The sequence below is a fragment of the Rattus norvegicus genome, chromosome 1 (genome assembly GCF_036323735.1).
Source record: "Rattus norvegicus strain BN/NHsdMcwi chromosome 1, GRCr8, whole genome shotgun sequence".
NCBI lineage: Eukaryota > Metazoa > Chordata > Mammalia > Rodentia > Muridae > Rattus > Rattus norvegicus.
This window is the reverse complement of record NC_086019.1, coordinates 253709181-253731782: the sequence shown is the minus strand read 5'-3', so window position 1 is coordinate 253731782 and position 22602 is coordinate 253709181. Positions and strand designations below refer to the sequence as shown.

General features: G+C 43.7%; 1 non-coding gene across 1 annotated transcript; it reads right to left on the bottom strand.

Annotated features, from left to right (window-relative positions):
* Positions 1-21449: 21449 nt before the first annotated feature.
* On the bottom strand, positions 21450-21568 carry LOC120100110 (5S ribosomal RNA). The gene has a single exon (XR_005499910.1). It is a non-coding gene; the product is annotated as a 5S ribosomal RNA (ribosomal RNA).
* Positions 21569-22602: the final 1034 nt, after the last annotated feature.

Genomic DNA, 22602 nt, shown 5'->3' with positions numbered 1-22602 from the left:
GTGCGTGGGAGTGGGAAAGAAGAGGCTGTGGCGGGTGCAACGACAGCTGGCGACACCCGCCTGCCTGATCGAGGGCTAGGAGTGAGGTTTGCAGAAGAAAATCCGAGCCTGCAGCTGTCTGCGTGAGGATGGCCAACACTTGTCACGATTGTGCTACAGAAGTACAGCTGCGCTAAAATGTAGTCACTTTAGCATCTTAGGCCAAAAGGCCATGATCCTGTCACCATTTCATCTATGTTCCTACTTTTACAATGTGACCGTTCTGTGAGGGATCTTTTATACTGTGATATCGTTGTTACATCTTTTTTTTTTTTAAAGGGAGGGGGCACTCAGTCTTTGAATTAGACATTTTTTTTTTTATTTTGTAAAAGCGTTATATCTGTAAAGGGTCTCCCATGAAGTCCCTACAAATAGCCTCTCCGCCCCCCCCCCCTCCATATTTGTAAAGGACTTGGGCTTTAAAGGCTGTTAGGTTGGGTTTCTTTTTTAAATTTTATTTATTTATGTATATGATGCTCAATTTGCATGTATGCCTGGTTGACAAGAGAGCATCAGATGGTTGTGAGCCACCATGGGGTTGCTGGGAATTGAACTCAGGACCTCTGGAAGAGTAACTAATGCTCTTAACCTCTGAGCTAGCTCTCCAGCCCTAGACTAAATTTTCTTTGCAGACTGAGAAACTGGTCAGAATAATTTAAAACTCACTTTCCATGTGTATAGAATGGGTATAATTACTCACTTCTCTGGGTAATTTTAAGTAATAAAACCCGGCAATGTTTAGATTCTCTCATGTAATTGGTATAAATGGTTCTCTTTCCTTTGGTCTTCAGGTTTCCTGCAGTAACTGGCCAGTTGCTTTAGGGAAGGCCTGTATTCCTAGCACTTGGGAGGCTGAGGTAGAAGGGTCAAGAGATGGCGGCTGTGGCTGTGCTGATAGTTCAAGGTGTAAAGGAACTTGCTTTTATGACTTGGGACCACATGGCTGAAGGAGAGAACTGATTCCATTCAGTGAGTTATCCTATGACTTCTCTCAGCATATAAACACATGAAATGAATGTAATAAAAGACACATAATTTTTAAAGAGAGAAATAGATATTGAGAAATAGATATTGAGTCCAGTCTTGACTGTGTAGCAAGATCCTGCCTCAAAGGAACTAAATAAAATCTCCCAGAGACAAAAAAAAAAAAAAAAAAAAATCTTATCAATCTCAAAAACGTCCAGGCTTTAACTGAGAGGAATGTTCCTTCAGTTGGATAAAGCAAATTCCTAAATGACACTCAAAAAAAATTGAACAGGTCTTCCAAATTTATTGTACTGAGATCGAATTGCTTCTGTTGCTAAGCACGCTAGACTGACCTGAAGTTCACCTCTTTTCTCCTCCCTGGTTTCCCTCAAGAGGAAGAATTAATGAGAATAAAGTGACCAATAGGCTGGCAGGCAGGAGGTAAGGAGTAAACGCAGATCTCTCTAGAACGCAGCTAGCTACGTACTGGGTAGTAACAATGTAAGAAGAGAAACACCAAAATCAAGGGCATCTCATAACTGAGAATTTGCTGGACTGCTTTTATGTATTATTCCTTGCATTTAAAAGGAATACAGTAAGTGCCAAAAAATACACTGAATGATGACAGACATATGTTTATGCCTTTTAATGTGCGTTAATTCCTATCCCTTTGTTGACTTAGTACTTTGTGTTGGATATTTCTACACTAGGAACTCCCAGTCTTATAACAGAGTACATCCACAGAACTTGTAATCTGATTCGCTTCATTAAATAAATAAATAAATAAAGCATAAAACTGTTCTGCATCATCAATTAGTCACTTTTCTTGGATTACAGTATCTGAGTCTCTCCCTCCCAGGTATCACTGTTAGGTCTCTGCTCCTGCTGCCAAACAAGAGTTTTCACATTTTCTTAAATCTGATCAGCAGATTATGGAGTTAAGTGAGGCAAGAAATCCCTTGATCGATAAACAGAGATGGAGTCATAATGAAAGCACAATTTAAAAAAAAATCTCTTCTTAACTGGGAAGTAGTTACCTAAATCCTCAATAACCATCAAGGCTTCTCTTTGCTTAGGCTGAACAGGAAAAACAATCAAATTTGGGTTGCAGGCTGAGATACAGTGAACAGAGAATGGCTGCTGCCTGAGACTCTCCTTTCCCTCAGAGAGAACTGAACCTCTGCTCTGTGTTTAGACTCGTGTTTTCAGTTTAAATGTATACAATACACTATACACAAGCTCTTATATTCTAACCTGTATTCAGTACCTCTTCGAGGAACCGAGACTGGAGTTCTGGGTCTCATATACGTGAAGCAAGCAAGCTCTTCCCAGCTCTGTGAGAGCTCTTTTGTTTTTTCCTCCTTTACTTCCTAGTGGACTGGAAATAGGTGGCTGGAAACCGTAGACTATAAAAGCTGCCAGAAGAGCTTATGTGTGCTCTCCTGGGGTGACAAGACAGGAGAGAAAACCTGAGGTACTGATAGAGACATGATGATAAACAGCACCAGCAAGACATGAGAGAGCTAAAACAAATCCCCAGGCAGTATTGGAAGAAGACTTTGGAGAAAGGAAGGCCACACTGTAAAAGGCTACTTTGGTGAGATTTCTGAGCATGGGTAAAGGAAGCAAAGTCCCGGGATCCTGGAGTGGCTTTTTAAAAATTATGGACTATACATGTGGGTATTGTGTCCACAAGTTTGTCTGTGCATCACTTATAAGGTTGGTGCTTACAGAGGCTAGAAGGCAGCACTGGGTCCCATAGACCTGGAGTTACAGACAGTTGTCAGCCACCATGTGGGTTCTGGGACTTGAACTCTGGAAGAACAGCCAGTGCTCTAAACCAAATCTCTAGCCCTGCCCACCCAGTAGCTTATGTATTTTGAGGTACAACTCAGCCCACAGAAAGCCATCAGGCTCTGGTATTGATGAGAGGGAATGGGAGAGATACTGAGGGAAACACTGTTGCATAAACAATGGAACAACTTCCCTAGGACAGGCAGGCTCAGGGTGGGAGTCCTGAGAGGCTTACTGTATAAGGGATACCAGAGACCTCAAACAGTCATGAAGACTTGCTAAACTTTGTGGGCAAGTGACCTCACATAGTACCTCAGGACTCAGACGTTAAGAGAATAAAGAGACTCTCTGTACATAGCAAAGACTTGCTAAAAAGCTGGAAACATGCGAAGCAACTTCTGGCTTTTACAGGAGTGGCATGCTTTTGTGTCGAGATTACTCTTCTTCAACATTAACTCCAAGGCTCTCAGGGGGTACTCCTAGGGCAGGCCAAGAGACAAAGGCCCATGTGCTGGGGAGTGGATGGGGGTAGCAGTGTGTAGAGGGTGGTCCGAGAGGTGGGATAAGGAACAGACTCCGAGAAACAGGAAATAATTAACTTGAAAGCCTGACAGAGGAAAAACAGACCACAGGAGGGTCTCAAGAAGGGAAGGTGAGCTCACCATGGCTCAAGACTCAGTCAAAAGAAAAAGAAAAAGAAAGGAAGAAAGGAAGGAAAGAAAGAAAGGAAGGAAGAAAGAAAGAAGGGAAGGAAGAGAGAAACCACCTTTACAAACAGATGTTGCACTCAGTGGTACTGAGCAATGCGTTGGAAACGCACCAGTTTGGGTTCAGGGGCTGGCTACCTGGAAGATGCAAAGTTTAATACAATGCCAAGCAATCCAAACTTCCTAGGAATTGAGAAGTAAAACAGCAAAGTCTGAAGCCAAGGACCCGAACTTCATCTTATTCTACCATGGAATGTTTCAAAACGTACATGTGATTTTTGACATCTAACACTTACTAGATAGCCCACCGCGTGCGCGCACACACACACACACACACACACACACACACGTTTTCTATGGGCCTTTTTCCCTTTGTAATATATACCTATGTAAAGAAATTGGGAACTAATTGGTTTTAGAGACTACAGCCTGCAGTCAGGCATTCCTCACACATGCTTAGCGAGCCATCAGAGGGTTTTGAAACCGAGTGATGAGTCACAGACTACCTTAAAACAGTAACGATGACCCGAGGATGGGGACATAGAGAATGCTGGTACAGTGCACATGGCATATGAGCTCAGAACTGATTTGAGTCACAGATTGTCTTTCCTGGAGTTAATGCTGACTTGCTGACAGTACATTCACTGGATATACTGGGAGACACTGATTCTGTCTTGTTTTCTGTTAGTGTGTCTTTTCCTTCCTATACTGTAACAGCTTCTAGACAGAGGGGAGGCTGACGTAACCTGTCCTGGGTCTTAAGCAATCTAGTGACTGGAGGAAAGGTATGGGTGAGAAGGGAAAATGACAGGCAGAAAGAGATCTTATATCTATCCCCTGTTCAGGCTGTCCTTCATGAAGAACTTGACTCCTCTGGAGCTGTTGAGAACTTTCTGGGATAATAATTCGATCTCAGTCTTTTGCAATGCTCTTACCTGAATTCAACTCACTAACTGTGATGTTGGGAATTGTGTGTGTGTGTGTGTGTGTGTGTGTGTGTGTGTGTGTGTGTGTGTGTGTGTTTAGGTTTATTTGTGTGTGTGGGTGTATGGGTATTTTGCCTGTATGTATGTCTGCACCACACATATGTAGAGGCCAGAAGAGCCCTAAATCACCTGGAATTGAAATTACAGATGGTTATGAGCTTTGGTGTGGGTGCTAGGACTTAAAACTCAGGATCATGAGGGTTAGAATTGTAGTCCTATATTACTTTATCAAGCCCCAGGTGATTTTTTTAAAGACATGCAGAAATATTTAAAATCCAAGGGATCCTATACGAACGTCTAGATTTTGTTTTATATAGCACAGTCAAGGTTCTTACACTTAGCCCTGCAGGGACTAGGTAAGTAATGAAGACATTTTCTGGATGGCTGCCTTTAATCTCAGCATTATAGAGATAGAAGCAGGCAGAGCTTTGTAAGTTCAAGGCCACCTTGCTCTACAAAATGATTTCCAGGACAGCTAGAACTACATAGTGAGACTCTGTCTCAAAAGAAAAAATATTAAATAAATAAATAAAATAAAAGGAATTAAGAAAAAATCAAATCAGATCTATTTTTCTACCTCTTATAGAAACGTGGAGTCCTAGAATATTCCTTAACACTGGTGATTCCCACAGCAAGCACTCATTGGACCTGTTGTGGATCAGATCCTGTTCTAAGCAGTTTCTGAATTCTGAGCCATTTACTCGCCACATTCCTACAAATTAGAAAAGGTGTCCTTTTCCAGTGTCCCTATCAACATGATGATAAATGGTAACTGGTATTCAGCCTCAGAGTGGAAGGAGGTGGGACAGAGGGCATTGGAGGGCACATTCCTAACTAAATGAGGGCGGTGTCTCCAGAGCATAATTTCTGCATGGGAATGTGGGTCTGGTGCCTCTCCTCTCAGCACCAAACCCTGGGGAACTCACCGTGAGTGAGACTTGACAGGCGTGCTGTCAAAGCAGGCAATTAGCAGTGGTTTCGTATATACCCCGATACTTGTTTATTTCTAGGAGATCATGTTCACCCTTCCACATACACCTCGCTGTTTAGCCCAGGCCAAAAGAAGAAGAAATAATGAGTGCTTTTGGTTCCTGGAGGAACGCTCCAGAGAGTAGGCAAGATTCTTACTCAAGAATTGTTTTTTAAAGATAAGGTCTCATGCATCCCAGGCTGGCCTTGAACTCCTATGTAAACAAAGGTGACATGCATTCCCACACCAGGTTTGTACTTGGAATCCACAGGGTTTTCTATGCTACGAGCATTCTACATCCCCGTTCCTCAAGAGTTCTTTTTTTTTTTTTTTTTTTTTTTTTGGTTCTTTTTTTTTTTTCGGAGCTGGGGACCGAACCCAGGGCCTTGCGCTTCCTAGCCAAGCGCTCTACCACTGAGCTAAATCCCCAACCCCAAGAGTTCTTGTTTAAAGAATGTACCATATGCACCAACACCTATGGTCATCTACAAGGACCACTGACCGATATCCATCAAAAATACAAAATGTTCCCGTTCTCTGACCCCATTTTACAGATAGACTGGAACATTCATAACAATGAATGTATGATGGCATTTCTTGCCATGTATCAGTAGCAAAACATTGAAAGGGAAACTGACTAGTTACACAGTACACAGCCAGGCAGCTAGTTAATATGCACAGGATGTGTTGTGGTTAACACGGACATGACTGCCTAGCCTTCCTGTCTTAGCCTTACTGTGTTACCAGTCAGCAAGTCTTACTGACTTGGCACCTCAAGTACCTTTATAGACGCCTCTTGTTCTTTACAAGTGTACAATCTATAGATACACACAGAATAATATAATGTGTGTATATAACAATATACACACACAGCCACTAGTTTTCATTCTCAACTGTTAATCATTTCTCTAGCTACTTCTTTTCTGGTCTTTTTGTTTGTTTTTAAACTGCTACCCCCTTTCAGTTCCCTTCTTTCCCACTGTTGTGGCTTTGATGTCAACCGAAAGGCTCTCTTTCGTGTATTTTTAGTGAACAAGAATATTTAGGGTTACTTTCTGTACATCTTTAAAAATATATTTTAGGGGTTGGGGATTTAGCTCAGTGGTAGAGCGTTTGCTTAGCAAGCACAAGGCCCTGGGTTCGGCCCCCAGCTCCGAAAAAAAGAAAAGAAAAATATATTTTAATTATATATCAGTAGTCTGCGTTTTTATTTGTCCATGACAGACCATGCTTCTGTCTGTCCACCTGTCTTTCTGTCTATGTACAAGAACCTCTGTGGGTTACTAGACTATGGTGGGGTAGTGTATTTCAAGTTTACAGTATGCTTCCAAACCACTTTTCATAAATGGCTGGATTAATTTACTATTCCCCAGAAACATATCAGAGTATCACTTTTCCAGGTGTAGCCACCAATGTTTCACTATTTTATTTTACATTAACCTTAATTATTTGGTTTTATATCTATGTATATATTTGGGGGAAACTAATATTTTTGTTAATTACATATTTCTATATTTTGCCTGTGTTCTTTTAAATGGTTTAATATTTTAATTTGCTTTAGAAGAATCCAGATTTTGAATACTCAAAAATCCTGCCTCTTAGTGCACCACGACAGGTCAACCAGTCCTCAGAGTTTCTTGTAACAGCTTCACAGTGGCCTCCTTGGCTCTCGATTTGCTTTAACCCACTTTCCACACTGAAGCCTCCACTATCTACTAAGCCATCTGACCATGCCTTTCAGGTACAAGAATTCATCACGTACGGTTATCACGCTCAAGAAAACAAAATGAAATATCATACAAGTCATGGCTCTCCTACCTCCCTGCCAGCTTTTAAGATTTGCCTCGCCAGGTCTCATACCATCTGATCCCTTGCTATCTTCTGTGGAGACCACCATTCTTCCTGGCGCTCCTCAGATTGAGCCACTCACAGGAATGGTGTTGAACACCTTTGAGCATGCCACCCTCACTCCTGCTTCTGGTCTTTTGTTCAAGCCATTTGGCTTCGACCTGTCCTATCTCAAAAGAGACCTGGTTGTTCCTTGCTCAAGTCTTACAAGCACTGGGTTCACTGTGCTGTGTGTGACCTTACACTGAAATAGTTTCTCCAGATTGAAAGCTTCAGGAGGACAGGGCCCTCTGATTGTCTCAAGAGACAAAATGGCAGAGAGTCTAGGAGTGTACACTCTGAAGCCAGCCTCCCTGGGTTTGAAACACCTTCCTTACTCTGGAAGTCACTTAACCCCTTCATGCCCCAGAGATCTCGCTCATGAAATGAACATAACAGTAGTCCCAGTTTCATTGGTTTGTATTAATTGAGTTAATACACATAAAGGGCTCGTAATAGCGCCTGGCAGCATCTAGTAAGTGCTCAATAAATCTTCATTCGGATGATCACTGTTATTAACTAGTTACTAATAGCTATCATTTATTTATATCATTATGGATGACACTTGGCAGGAAGATGTACCCAAGGCAGAAGCTGTGCTAGTCTAGGAAACACCTGGGCCTCCCCAGCTGAAGGTCCAGGAGTCACCCAGGAGTCACTTACTCTTGGCTGGGGTTCTTGACAGTGATGATTTTGTTCTTTGCCTATTTCCCTTGACCCTCCATCCCGGTCACTTAGCTTCTATCAGGGACAGTTAGAGGCACAGGAAAACACACTGTATCAAAGGAACTTGGGAACATTTTTTGTATTTGAAAAACCCTGCTCAGCCACTCTGGACTGTCCCCAACCCAGTTCTCCATCCCACTCACCAAGTCTGCCTTCACCCTTGAAGCAGGCTTCGAGTCTGAACTCTCGAGAGGCGGCAAGCTCCAAGCATCTGGGCTAATGTTCCTCCAAAATCCAGTTTCCCATGTCAGAGGTTCACACATTCCTTACCACAACGTTCTCTTTCAGAACCCTTCCAAGCACAAAATTTTGACTTTGTGTTCTTAGGACCTAGGCAGAAAGCAGCCTTCTGAGCTGCCAGTAGCAGAAAAATTAGCTTGATTTTTGTGTGATAGAGCAGAGCCAAGAAATGCTACGCCTGATTTTCTAGAGGCCCTGGCTGCTGGCTTCAATCACAACAAAACACTTAGACATGGACAGGTGTGAAAGTCAAGGGATCAGCCTGGGGGCTTCTGAGCTTCTCTGGTTCAGCAGAGCAAATGGGGAAACAACAGGTGTCCGCAGACGTACAAACCCTTGGCATACTTGCACCCACACCTCATGTTGAGACTGAATTCTCATGAAATTGGTCTCAAGAATTGGCTTCTTTGTGACGCCCTCCCCCACCTGGACACATGCTGGTTCTACACGGAGTTCCAGAAGTTCTGCCTCCTGAGTATTTTACCTCTGCCAGCCTTGGTCACAGGTACTTGGAGGTTAGGTGTGGCTCGCTCAGGAGTAGCCCCCTTCAGGACTGGGCTCCGACATTTTCAGGCTGTCTGTTGGTCATAGAACACTGCAGCATCTAGCTGCACAGTAGTTAAGAGAGACTTCTTGGCTTGAGACATGGTTAGAGCCAACAGAACTGACGGGAAGGACATAGGCCTGTTCAATGGGGATCCCACATCTAGGGTGCTCAGTCACTAAGATTTCTCTGAAAATACAGCACTCTCAGGCTCAACAGGCAGGCATATTATGGGAGGAAGAATCAATCTGATATCTCCCAAGTATTAGAGGTAGAATTTGGGTTGGTGAACTCTGCAAAATAGGTATTTCCATTACCCTTGCCCAAAATGGACAGAAACCAGAGCCAGGGCCTACTAGGTAAATCATACTTCATGAGTTTTGCTGTCCCTGCTTACATTGTGGAGTGACAGCATGGACGACTTAAAACTGGTGTTCCCCCCTTCACTCCCCCGTATTGATCATCAGGCAGGAGAGCTTAGGGACAGTGATGCTTAGATGTAGATGACGTCAAAGGACAAGTGGCAGTCACTAAAGGGAAGGAGTCAGGTTGAATACCTCCGTCTGCAGCAGAGTGAAAGAAAGGTTTGCATGAGGATCGCTGTAGGAGAGGCTGGAGCAAGGTGGAATGCAGCCATGAAGTTCACATGTGACGGAAAGCCGCCTGTAGCGGTAGTACTCCTAACTGCTGGCTGGAAATCATTCAAATGTCCATCAAAGGACTATCGTTAAGTTCCTCATGGAACAACGTCAGCCATACAACCATTAAAAACACCGGGGAAGGTACAAGTGTGCTGATACATAAAAGATACCTTGAGAAAAAGGGGGAAGAGACAGTGTACCAAAGTATGCACATAGTGAAGTTCCCTTCTATGTTGTGTATTATCTTTAAGATCAGGCATGTAATAATTACTAAAATATTCTATATGTACAAGGGTGGTGTCTACAAGTAATGTCTTTGACTGACAGAGGTGGCATAGCCTGCTAAACTCGGTGAATTGAAACCAGTGAAAGTGGGAAATGGGGATGGAGAGATGGCTCAGTGGTTAAGAACACTGACTGCTCTTCCAGAGGTCCTGAGTTCAATTCCCAGCAACCACATGGTGGCTCACAACCATCTGCAACACAATCTGATTTCCTCTTCTGGTGTGTCTGAAGAGAGTGACAGGGTACTCACTTATATAAAATAAAAATAAAATCTTAAAAAAAAGAAAGTGGGAAATGCATTTCATACATCACAGTCTAGCAACACAGTCCAGTGTAGAGCACTGCTTGTGTCTTTTGGCTGATGAGGAGCTGCAGCTTACAGCCCCTGCCCAGCTCCTGCCAGAGAGTATCGTGTAGCATTTTGCTAGGCTGGGAAAAGGTCAAAATCCCAGTGAACACTGAATGTGTGTTGCTTTGACATTGTCATAAAGTCTAAAACCACGAAGTAGAACCACCCTAAGTCAGAATTTGTTTGCACACAGCCTAGTTGACAGCACCTCCACTTTGCCCTCCAGGGTTGGACTAAAAGAGAGGAATCAGCTGTTACTTCCAACTTTGTAGTATTTACAAACGTTGCCAGTTTTTAAAATGTGCACAGGTATTATATCTACATGTGTGTCTGTGTACCATGTAAATGCTTCCTTAGTATCCAAGAAGGTCAGAAAAGGACTTCGGTGTCTCTCCCAACTGGCTGTGAGCCAACCATGTGAGAGTGGGGAATTGACCCTGGGTCAGCCAGAAGAGCAGTGTCGGGCTTCTCTAGAGTCACAGAACTTATGGAATGTCTCAATATATTAGGAAATTTATTGTAATGACCTATAGTCTGCAGTCCAACTACCCCAATAATGGGTAACTGTGAATGGGGACGTCCAAGAATCTAGCAGTTGCTCAGTCCCATGAAGCTAGGTGTTTCAACTGCTCTTCTGTAGAAGATGTGCTGACAAGTAAGTGCAAGCAGTTGAAAAGTGAATCTTCCTTCTTCCAATGTCCCTGTGTAGGCCTCTGGTAGAAGGTATGTACCACCACGCCTGGATCTGGGACTTGCTTTGTCCCAGGCTAACCTTGAACTCAGAGATCTGCTTGCCTCAGTCTCCTGAGATTAAAAGCATGTACTACCTTGCCTGGGCCTAAGCTCTTCATGGACACTATGCCTCAAGATCTCTATGTCAAGATCCAGATCAGAAGCCTGTATCTTCCAGCCTCAAGATCTGGATCACAGGTGTGCCCTCCATTTCTAGATTGTAGTTCATTCCAGATGTAGTCAAGTTGACAACCAGAAATAGCCACCACAAGCATCAGGAGCTCTTAACCACTGAGCCGACTCTCCAGCACCTTGGATTGACAAATTTAAACATTTTTTTTACTGTTGAAGAAAGTTCTGTTTTAAAAGGGCTTTGATGATTTCGACAAGGTGAATTTCAGGTTGTCCAATATTTAGTGGGCCATCCATTTCAGTTGGTTCAACTGTATGAAGTTGGGACGGAGGTTAAGAGCACAGACTGTTCTGCCTAGCATTCTCATGGTGGCTCATAACCAGCTGTAACTCCAGTTCTAGAGGGCCTAAAACACTCTCTGGCCTCTTTGAGCATCAGTTATGCATACAGTACCCCCATACTTACATGAAGGCGAAACACTTTATATGCATCAGATAAAGATAAATAACAATATCAATTCTATGAGGATTGAAAATATTTGAGGAAATGTATGCAGACTTTTTGCCATCTTCTAAACTATATTACAACTAATTATATAGCATTTACACTGTATTAGGTATTACAGATCCTCTAGAAGTGACCTAAAGTGTTATGTGCAAAAAGCACAAGAGACTTGAACTGTGGATGTGGAATCTAGAGAAACCACTTATCTTAAAATATTTCCTTCCTTCTTTTCCTCCTCCTTTCCTCTCACTTCCCCTCTCTCCTTGATCTCTCTCTCTCTCTCTCTCTCTCTCTCTCTCTCTCTCTCTCTCTCTCTCTCTCTCTCTCTCTCTCTCTCTCTCTGCAGTGCTGAGGACAGAGCCCCGGGCCTCACACATGCCAGCTGAGTGAAGGTTCTTCCCTTGAGCTACTACCCTAGCCTGAGATGTTAACTGTAGCTAGGTTACAAACTCTTCTGATTTCCTCCTTCAGTGAGAAGAGTAGACAAAATTGCAGTTTTAGTTTACATTCTTTTCAAGCCCATGCAGAATATTTGCCAAAAAAAAAAAAAAAAGTTAAAGTAGCAAGATTCAGAGAGAACCCAAAGATGATAGCATGCAAAGAACAAAGAACGCTGTCTATTCTATAATGTGATAGATTTAGTAATTAAGCAAATGTATCACGTTAGGTAAGAGTTAAATAACGAGTGTTTAAATACCTTTTTAACAGAGGTAACAAAGGAAGAATTTGTACTGGTAAATTTTCTTTGTTCCTGTGTTTTTTTTTGTTTTGTTTTTTAACCTTCACTTCTAATTGTGGTGTCAGAACTCATGGCTCTTGTGTTAAAACATCTCTGATGTCTCTGAATAAATGATCAAGTAGTCAATTTTCATCTTACCTCTTTCCGTGAAGGACTGAAGGCGGTTCGGTTGCTTGTGAGTCCAGTTCAGCATCTGAAGAAACCCTCTCACTGGTGGTTGTAATGCACATTTACTAAAGCATAAAAACTCCCCCAGGATCCTAATCCGAGGCTACAGGCTCTGACGTCGTCGGAAGAATCCTGTTTTCCTCTGGAGAGGTTCCACACCTGCCAGTCACAATAAGGCTTATATATTGACAGGGACAGATGTCCAAGATATCTTATGTGAGGGGGGAAAAAAAAAAACAAAGACCAAAACTCCAAACACAGACACGGCAGCAGCCAAACTCCAGGGTAATGTATATCGTGTGCTTTGGTACAGTGTCCACTTTGCACATACGTTAGGCACCAAGAAAGGTGGGAGGAGCCACAGCTTTTGCTGTTGCTTATTTGTGATGCTGGGGATAAACCCAGGCTTGCACCAGACAGGCTACCATTTGGAGGAAGAACAGCAATCGTTCTGAGAGAATGCATCCTCTAAGAGTTCGCTGAGGTCACCACTCGAGGAAAAGTGGAAACTCGAGCATTTTGCTTGTTTATTGTTTAGAATTTCTAAAAAGACATATTTCTTTTTATTTTATAGTTATGGGTGTTTTGCCTGCATATATGTCTGTGTACCGAATACATGTAGTGTCAGTGGAGAACAGAGGAGGATGTCATAGCCCCTGGAACTGGAGTTGCTGAGCCACCATGTGGGTGCTGGGAACCTGGGTCCTCTGGAAGAGCAGTCAGTGCTCTAAACCTCAGAGCCATCTCTCCAGCCCCACTTAGCATGTTTAATGCATACATAGGTGAGATGATGGAGCACAGTTAACTGCAGGCATCAGACTGCTTAGACTCTACAACAGCGGCTCTCAGCCCTCCGACCCTTTAATACAGTTCCTCATGTTTTGGTGACTTCCAACCGTAAAATGATTTCACTGGTACTTTGTAACTGTAACTTTGCTGCTGCTGTGAATTATACTGTGAATATCTGTGTTATCCGATGGTCTCAGGTAACCCCTGTGAAAGGGTCGTTAACCCCTAAAGGGGTTGCAACTCACAGACTGAGAACCGCTGCTCTAAGTGGTCACAGTTTTACTATAGGAAATTTGTAACAATTTACAGTTTACAAATGTGTGCATATAAAGGTGGCCATTTCTACAGAGAAACCAATCTGGATGCACGTATTCGGACATCATTGAGTTACGGCTCTGAGGGCTGGGAGGGCTACTTTAACTCTGCCTATTTCTCTGACTTCTGATATGTTTATGATGAATATTTGTAGGCAGGAACACTGAAGATTAAAATAAAAGCAAATGGCCAGCAGTTGGGTAGTTAGGCCTTGCCCAGGAATAGCCCACTCTACGGCGAGGTTCTATGTGTGGTCTTAACCTCCGTTTCAGGCTTCAAGTGCAGGGATGGCATCGTTTTTTCACACTATTTCTCCAGGGATGGCATCTTTTTCTCACACTGTCTCCCTAGCCGCCTCTGACCTCTGACCTCTGGCCTCACCGCTGCTCCATCACCACCCTCAGCCCAGTCCGTCTGGGTTCAGTTGGCATTCTGGTTAGTAAGACTATAAACTCTGAGTTGAAAAAAAAATTGCCCATAGTTGCAACTACTCAGGAAGCAGAGGCAGGAGGATTGTTTGGCATGCCAAGCACCGTAGAGACCCCCATCTCAAAAGAAGACAAAGAAAGGAAAGTGGGAAGGGAAAACAACCTTCCCTGTTTTACTTTTCCATATTCCGATCCCATGGAATTGACACTGCCTTGGGCCTACTAAGGACACCTTGTCTTTTGTCTCTGTAAACAATCCTTCTGCCAGGCGGAGGTGTGCACACCTTAAATTTCAGCACTTGGGGAACAGAGGCAGGAAGAGCTCTTGAGTTTGAGGTTAGCCTGGGCTCCAGAGTTCTAGGGCAGCCAAGGCTACACTGGGAAACCCTGTCGAGGCAGGGTGGGGGTGGCGTGGGGACCACAGCAACAATCCTTCTGGATATTTTTTGGTGCAATTTAGTACTTTATATAAATGCCTAAAGGAGCTAAATAAATGTACATTTTGGAAATAACCAATGAAATATATGCAACACAGACAGTTTAAAAAAAAAAGGTGAGTCTGGGGGCCAGAGAGATGACTCATGAGGTAAAAGCGTTTGTCTTCAAAACGTGATGACCTGAATTTAATCCCAGGAGCCCATGTGAAACACTGTGTGCATCCCCCAACCCCCAAACACAGTGCCATGATTAAATTCGAGGTAACACCAGGCATCATAGTACTTGCTTCTAATCCCAGCACTCTTGAAGTGGAGGCAAGAGAATTAGGAGTTCAAGACCAGTCCTGACAGCATCTTAAGTGTGAAGTTAGCCTGAGTTATATGAGACTCTGTCTCAAAAACAAAATCGGGGACTGGAGAGATGAATCAGCACTAAGACCCTAGCTCGGGTCCCAGCACCCACACGGCAGCTCACAGCCATCTGTAACTCCGGTTTCAGGTGACCCAATGCCATCTTTTTGCCTGCGTGGGCACTGAATGCGTGTAGGACATGTATACAAGCAAAACACCCGTACACATAAGAGAAAAATAAATAAGACTTAAAAACAAGACAGCCCAGTATGGCAGCACAGGCCTTTTAATCGGAGCACTCAGGAGGCAGAGGAAGGTGGTTCTCTGAGTTTGAGGCCAGCCTGCTCTACGGAGTGAGTCGCAGGCCAGCTAAGGCTACATAATAAGGCCATGTCTCAAAAACAGGCTAAGCAAAACAAAGATAAATAACAACAACAATAAACAATAATTACAAATAATTAATAATAAAAACTTGGAGGTAAGCTAGCCTTTCTCTGGCCAAGGATGCTCACCAGTTTTGTGACTGAATGCTAAGCCCCGGCAGTGAGCCCCTACTAGTAGTGAGGAGAGTAGAGTTTTCAAATGATGGAGCTATTCATTGGTAGGAGGAATTTTAACCAGCTGAGAGGCTTCTCTGGGTGGGGCATTCATCAGGGACTGGGACTTCCTGGAGAAAGGCTGCTGGGGCCAACTGGGATTTACAGGGATTTAGCTAATAGCCCCTGGCTCAGAGGCACAGATTGCTGTCTGCCTTCTTCTTCTTCTTCTTTTTTTTCTCCCACGTGCTATCCCAAGAGAAAAGCCCAGTAAAAGAGAGGCCTAGAAGAACTGAACCCTCTTGAAATAATGGATCTTCCCCTAGACCACCTAAGGAGAGAGAAGATGGGGAGGAACATGGGGCTCTGAGACAGAGAGGGGTAGTACCCACAGAAACCTTCCAGGAGCCATGCTAGAAAGGAAGAACCAGTCCCCAGGACCAAGCCTTGCACCACCTGGACAATTCTTTACTCAGTGTGCCTTCCTGTTTTTGTCCTTCACATTTTCTACCCGTTTCCATGGTGACTAGCAGTCAATCAGTTACTGGCAAAGCAGTAACAGCCGAAAGACATGTTTAGGGGCAGGCAGGGTACAGGGAGCTAAAGAGGCCTGCAAGGTCATTCCTTCGTGAGAAGAAAGCGGGCTGGATCCAGAGCTGTTTTTCTGGAAGCGGGGTATGTGTGTGTGTCCGTCCTGACAGCGAGCCTGGGGCAAAGGAGGCTTGAGGAGGAGCAGTGTGCTTAGTGTTTGCAAAATGTCCACCTTTATTTTATCTGTCCCTATATTGCTATTTACTTCACACCAAATTGCAGGTAATACATTTCCTAGAATTTGCTCTTATATTTCTAGCTGAACCAACGTGTGGAACCATGTCTCACATGTTCCTATATTCTGAAGTGCCTGCCGATCACAGGCTGATAAGGAACTGGGCGGATGAAAGAGGCTCAACATAGTTTATTTCCCTCTTTCGTAGCTCACAACATTTCTATATAAGACGAGTACGGTGGTGCATGCCTTCAATACCAGCACCCCAGAGGCGGATCTTAGTGACAGTCTGTATAGCCAGTTCCAGGCCATCGAGGGCTGTCTAGAGAGACCTTCTCTGAGACAAAAAATTTAATGTATACAACACCTGTGTAATACATAACTATGGCCTTCTTTGTAACTTTTCTCTTAGCTCCTCCTCAATTCACATAAGTATGTGCAAAGAGAATATGCACACAAATACAAATTTTATCAGTATATGTTTTGTGCCTTTTTTCACTCAACAGACCCCTCGAGATGTCACCAAGAAGACTTCTGAGGGACTAGCTCATTCTTCTCAATGCCTGACCAACACATATGCAGCTGGGGTATAATTTAGTCACAGGATGGGTGTGTTGGAGTCTCAGTACCCTAGGACTGATTGTCACATCTAGTCTCAATCTGTTGTTTTGTTTTGTTTTGTTTTCAGGGACACGAGGCATGATGGGAGGATTTACACCATAGAAATCTCTGGATGTTAAAGATGGCATCCTGGGGACTGCAGAGGTGGTGCAGCAGTTAAGACCTCAGCTCCCAGCATCCAAGCAACAGTTCATAACCATCTGCATTCTAGTTCCAGGGCACCTGACACCCACTTCTGGCCTCTGTGGGTGCTGTGTACACCCAGTACACAAACACGTAGGCAAAACACCCATACACAAAAAATGATAAATCTTTAAAGGGGACTTTCTTTTAACGTTAGTTAGCAGATTACGTAGTCTCTATTGGTGTTCAGTCGCCCTGGTTGTGAGAAAAATGACTAATACAACTAACACTGATTGTGCATATGTGTGTGTGTGTGTGTGTGTGTGTGCATGTGTGCATGCAAGACACTGAGGTACATATGTACACACATATACTTTCACACCAGTGTTTTCATTTCTAGGTACCTAAGAGTGGGATCGATGGATCAAAAGAATACATGCTTTCACTTTCTGAAGCTGTTGCCAGTTCACAGAGGGCGATAGAAATGAGCATGTCTACTATCGGTGTGAGAACTGCGTGTCCCTTCTGGCAACGAAACACCCCTCGCTTTAATTTCAGTCCGAAACGGATGAAATAGCATCTTGTTTTGATTCGTATTTCCATGAGGATTAATAGTTGTGAGCTCCTCCTCCTGTGTGCCACGATCACCTGTGTGCTCTCTCAGGCTGCGCCCGCTGCTGCTGCTGCTGCTGCTGCTGCTGCTGCTGCTGCTGCTGCCTGATACTCGTTTGTCAACTGTGTTGTTTGTTTGCCTTTTTTCTACTTAGAAAACCTCCTTCCTTATTGCTTTTAACTACCCATCTCTCCTTACAAGTTTGTCGTTTGTTTGTCTAAAACATTATCTTATTTTACTTTATGTGTATGGACATTTCACCTGTATGTTGGTCTGTGCAACGTGTGCATTCATTGTCCACAGAAGCCAGAACGCATCAGATGTCTTGGAAGTGGAGTTACAGATGGTTGTGAGCCACCATGTGGATGCTGGGAATCAAACCCAGTACCTCTGGAAGAGCACCCAGGGCTCTTAACCACTGAGCTATCTCTCCAGTCCCTTGTCTATTGTTTTTATTTATTTTTTTTTCTTTTCTTTTTTTTCGGAGCTGGGGACCGAACCCAGGGCCTTACGCTTGCTAGGCAAGCGCTCTACCACTGAGCTAAATCCCCAACCCCCTTATTTATTTTTTTTAACCATACAAAACTTTAAAAAAAATGTTACAAGGTAAAACATGTCTATTTTTTATAGCTTCTGGCTTTCCCATCCTGGTTGATTAAGTACCCCTCCCTGTCTCTGTATTGAGCTTGAAGCTTCCTAAATTTTTAAGATTGTTATTGTCTTATTTTTTCCCATTTGTCTTCAATCTATACAGAGTTCATACTTGTAAGTAGTATAAAATAGGAATCCAGTTTTATTTTCTCCTAGATGGAAGTTGACTTGGCACCATTTATTAAATAATCCATTCTTTTTCATGGAATTGAAATACCAACTTTGTCATATAGTAAATTCTCATATGTATACTTGCTCTATTTCTGGGCTCTCTGTTTTATTCCACAGATCCATTTATCTGTTCCCATGCCAATACCAAATTGATTTAATTACAGAGGTTTTACAGTTCAGTCTGATGTCTGGGCAGACAAGTCTCACTCTTCTCTCCCCCCCACCCCCCAGATTTTTATTTGCCTTTCTCAAGCACTTATTCTGCTATGTAACGTTGAGATCATTTAATTCATTGTCTCCTCCCAATAAAAATCTTCTTGTTATCCAATTAAAATCACATCAAATATATACATTAATTCTGGTAAAATTGATTTTTCTATCAGTATTCTTTTATTATTTCCAAAGATATTTGCTGAGTACTTACTTCATGAATATGTGTGTGTGTGTGTATATATATATATATAATATATATGTATATATTATATATATATAAGGAATGAGTAATGATATCCACCACAAGATACTACAAGAACACTCACAGCAGCTTTATGCAGTAAGCAAAAACTACTGTCCCAATAGAAGCAGGGTAAACAGTGGTATATCTATTGTACTGTGGGATATCACACGACCATGGAAAGGAATGAGCTTTGGATACCTGCAGCCGCATACATGAGTCTCACGGGTAGGCTGAGCACAGGAAGGTAGATAGAAGAGTCGTTAGTAACTGCCCTTATTCAATTTCAAAGTCAGACCCGCTGCTCTGTGTAGGGTAAAATAGTTCCTCCTTTGGCAAGGTGAATACATATTTGGCCACGAGAGGACAAGGGCCCCTTTTGGGATGGCCTATGCTATCTTATTTTTTTTAAGTCTTAGACTTGAGAACTTTTGTTTTACTGTTCTAAGCAGTATTTCAATCAAGATAAATGAGAATAAAAAGGAAGTTCACCATCAGGAAGGACGATGAGTGGTCTTTGTGGTCCCTGCCTTCTGCTTTCCCTCTCTCTGGGAACAAAACAAAACAAAAAAACAAAACAAAGCAGATTTTCTAGTGCTTTCTAGATTGGGCATTTGCAGTTTCGAAGCTTCTGCAACTGTTAATCACACGCTGATTTTTCTAGCCCCCTCCTCCCTTAATACATTTATTAAAAAGAATCTCTGGGCGAGCTGCCTTGTGGAGAAGCAACAGACGAGGGCCAGCCAGCTTAGACTCCCTCTCCCCAACTGGTCAATAAGAAAGGAGGGGTTTTTCTGCCTTACCCCCAAAAGAGTTATAAAAGTTCAGTAAGTGCCTGGAAAGCAGGCAAGACTCCGCAATGCAATCTGGATCACCCATTACCAATTTGCTTTGCTCACCCACCGTAGTGGCTGGGCCTTATGCTTCCTAGGGGAAAATGAGCAGTTTGGATGCCTGCTCCCTCCTTCCCCTTCTCCCATCTCATCCCCTCTCCTTTGTTCTCCATCAGTGTGTTCCCTAATGGGGGGGATGCTCTATATTTGTGGCTCTTTGGGGAGAAAACTTGGAGCCCAACTTGGGGGTCTCACACGTAACCCCAAGACTGCAAGCGTTGAGACGTGGCCCGCAGCTGTTAGAGAATGCTGCTTGACATGTGGTGCCGCTGAGTTGCAACTATTTCCTGCCATTTTGTATTTCGGATCTCTGGGGTAGTGAGTGACTCACGCTTTCCAGTTCAACGTGAGGACATGTCCCACCGAGTTGACGGCCTGATGCTCCTGGAGGACATTCCTAACCCACCACTCACCAAGTTATTAGAAGTCTAACTCCCGAAATCACTAATCCCCAAATAGCCTCTATTCTCTCAACTGCTGGCTTCCATTCTTTGATTTTATGCACAGTAGTTCCCAACTCAAGGCCAAAAATTCTACCCCATGCCGAGCCACTTTCAAAGGAGAACCAATATGCTAAGGCTGGAGGGGGATTTTCAATAGCGGCTAATTGTCAGTTTGTCTAGTGAAAAGAGCTTCCTCTCCCCCCAGCAGCTTGGTTATTTGTTAAGGTTTTCTGGGGTTTTGGAGCACCTCACTGTTAGGGGCAGTTCAAACTCAGCGGTTTTAATTATTAATCAGGTCAAAGGCTGATGACAATTTTTCTCTTCAGGGGAGCGTCTTGAGAGTTCACAGTGGGGCATGTCCAGCCCCTTGTCCTGGGATGGATTGGGAGGAATGGGCAAAATGATTGAAGCCAGAGCCGTCTCGAGTTCTTAATGGTTCCTCACCAGACAGACTGTTTGGAAAGTCCTTTAAGCTGCCTGTGGGCTCATTGTAAGGAATGTAGGTCTCTACACTTTCCAAGGATGTGTGCTTTTTCCGAGTCGAACAATTCCAGGTCAGCGGCGCACGTGAACACGTCGTAAGTGCCCTCGCAAAGCAGAGCACAGAGGAGATGGAGACTCTTCTTCTGTATCCACGCCGGATGCCACCTCCCTCCCGGTAGCAGAGGGAAGGCCACCTTTTTGCTAAGCACACCGAGGAAAAGACTGCGGCTTTTTCTAGCTTGGGGCTGTAACCTCTCCAGACTTGCGGATTCTATGTTTGCCCCGCCTCCCCCACAGCTCTTTGGATCCCCAGAGATCTCCCTTCTCCTCTTGGCTTCAGACTCCCAGCTTGACAAAATCCAGGAGAGTCTTCCCCTCTGCTTATTTGTCAGCCATTCCAAACAATTCCAGCAGGGGCTGCCTCTCACCCTGGTTGCTAGGCAGATTCCCTGGTTGCTAGGCCACTGCTGTTTCTCCCCAGCCTGGGAGAGACACGCAAATCTCCAGTGACCCACTGAATCCTGTACCTCCCACCCAGCAGCAAAACGAGTAGATCCTAAATTTCACTATGTGTAAACCCCGTGCCCAGTGTAGATCAGTTCCAAACGGGAGAACAGGCAGCAAATCCCGGATGTTCCTTCTAGAGGAAACCGAGTATGCTATATGGATGGTGGCCAAGCCATCTGGGAAGGTTCTCTGGACAAGGGTCTGGACTTGCCTCCCTGTGAACTCTCAAGATAGTCGCTGGAAGAGAAGAAAAATCGTCTTCAGCCTTTACATGAACTTAGAGAATTTTCTCTGGTTCAAGGTCTGACATCTTCCACCTTACGCTCAGAAAACATCTTTTTTTTTTTTTTTTTCTTTTTCTTTTTTTTGGAGCTGGGGACCGAACCCAGGGCCTTGTGCTTGCTAGGCAAGCGCTCTACCACTGAGCTAAATCCCCAACCCCTAAAGGGAGTCCAAAAAGCCTACAGCACCCGATATTCCCAGGCGGTCTCCCATCCAAGTACTAACCAGGCCCGACCCTGCTTAGCTTCCAAGATCAGACGAGATCGGGCACACTCAAGGTGGTATGGCCATAGACAGAAAGCATCTTATGGGCAACAAGAAACAGCCCCGGTCCTAGGGGTGAAAGAGTATTAATCAAGTTTGAAACACTGAATTTACTGACTTATCATGAGACTACCACTTGGATCTCAATGATTCTATGAAGATATCGCCTTTGCTCTGTGGTGGCAGAGTTTACAGGAAACAGAATATAAGCGAGTTTCAGTGGACACCAGTTTGTTTAAGAAAGATTTATGGCCAGGTTTGGTGGCACACACCTTTAATCTCGGCTTTCCAGAGGCAGAGACAGGTGGATCTTTGACTTTGAGGCCAGCCTGGTCTATAAAGAGAATTCTAGGACAGCAAGGGCTGTTACACAAAGAAACCCTGTTTCCAAAAAAAAAAAAAATTATTTATATCAACTTTTTTTTTAATCTTCCTGTTATGTGTAAGGCAAAATGCTAGGTGATTTTTCAAGATGGCATTTAAGTTCCCACATCAATTATGAGGAAGACAGAACACTTAATCACATTTCATTAAAATATTAGTTCAGGGGCATCAGGATGGCTCAGTGTGTAAAGCAGCTCACCACCAAGCCAGACACCCCAGGTTTGATCACAGGAACCCACTGGAGAAAGGAAAGAAATGGCTTCTGAGATTTGTTCTGACTCCCGCACACAAAATAACTGGAAACATTTTCTTATAAGCAGTTTAGGTTAAATTGTTACCATCTGGAGGTCTTGATAGGGTCCACTTTTCGAGGTCAGTCTGGTCTAGGATATCGAGGAACACACAGAGAAATCCTATCTCACCCCCACCCCCCATATAAAAAGGCAGAAAAACTCTGGAATGTAACAGGTGGCAGCAAGAAAAATCTCAGACACAACATACATCAGCGGTTGAAAAAGTCTTTGTTAGGAACAAAGAAACAGACAATATGGCACACAGGAAGAGCCACTGAAAAGAAGGGGAGGGGGGAATCCTGAAATCTGGTCTCTCCTCAAGGGTTGGGGACTTTAAATGGTCTTTGAGGGGATCTTTGTCTTCTAAGTTAGGTTTGTTCAATTTAAA